The sequence below is a fragment of the Chinchilla lanigera genome, unplaced genomic scaffold, assembly GCF_000276665.1.
Source record: "Chinchilla lanigera isolate Chin_1 unplaced genomic scaffold, ChiLan1.0 scaffold00034, whole genome shotgun sequence".
In the NCBI taxonomy this organism is placed as follows: domain Eukaryota; kingdom Metazoa; phylum Chordata; class Mammalia; order Rodentia; family Chinchillidae; genus Chinchilla; species Chinchilla lanigera.
Window position 1 is genome coordinate 14,906,009 of NW_004955435.1, and position 1,310 is coordinate 14,907,318.

A 1,310-nucleotide genomic window follows, 5' to 3' on the forward strand; every position below is an offset into this window, starting at 1 on the left:
TTTGAAGATACCAAAGTATAGTACAACAACTATTGATAATCTCCTACCTCTTTTGTCTGTAACTCACTATTATTTGTCTATTTGTTTTCCTGAGAAACTTATAGATAACAATATGTAAAACAATAACCATTGATAATTTCCTACCTTTGTAATTTGGTAAGCCCCCCCCCATTATTATGTTATCCTTCTTTTACTCTTTAAAATAAAAAAAAAATAAAAAAAACAAATATGTAGTGATCTTCTTTGGCTCTTCTGGTCCATCTTGGCTTAAAATCCACTTAATCTGCAAATAGAATTGCTACCCTTGCTTTTTCTCCAGGTTCCTGTCACATGGAGTATTATTTTGACCTTAAGTCTATGTATTTTTTAGTTAAATGTGTTTCTTATATGCAGAATATTCTTGGATCTTATTTCTTGAGCCATTCTGCCAATCTGTTTCTTTTGATTGGTGAATTGAGACTATTTTCATTGATAATTAGAACTGATATATATTGACTTATCCTTGTCATATTATTTTCCTCTTGTCAGTTCCCTTTCTTTCCCCTCTATTCACTTGCTTGCTTTGTCTGGTGGGCTCATTCTATTGGGATTTATAAAATTGTTGTCTTTGCTAAAATAACCTTCTCAGCTTTTTGGAGTACTGGTTTTATGGTCACAAATTTCATCAGGTGTTCTTTATCATGGAAATATCATTTCTCCATCAATTTTGAAAGATAGTTTTGTGGAGTACATGAATCTGGGCTGAGGGTTATTTTCTTTTAGGGATTGACATACTTCATTCCAAGTTTTCCATGACTTAAGATTTTATTTTGAGAAGTCTACTGTAATTCTAATGGGCTTTCCTTTTCCTTTATAGGTGATTTGCTTCTTTTCTCTAACCACTTTTTTTTAAGACAGCATCTTACTGTGTAGGTCCAGCTGACCTTGACCTCACATAGAGCCCAGGCTGGCATTGAACTCACAGCAATCCTCCTGCCTCAGTGTAGCAAACCTTGTTGATCTCTCATTCTACCCCACAGAGAAATGGCAGTGGGTATGAGAAAAATAAAGACAAGAGACAAGAGCTGGGGTCAGGTGGAGTTACCTCTTGCCTGATGAGCAAGAGGACTGCCCAAAAACAGTAGAGCATTTACCAAGGCGTTGGTTAATTTCCACCTCACTACCCAGCAACCAATTAACAAGTTACAACAGCTTGTTTCCCTCAAGGGACTCCTGTGTTCTCAGGCTGGCTTCATCCTACACACGTAATTATTTTCCAGCTTCAGTGGCTCCCAACACCTCAGCCTCCTGAGATCTGAGATTATAGGTGT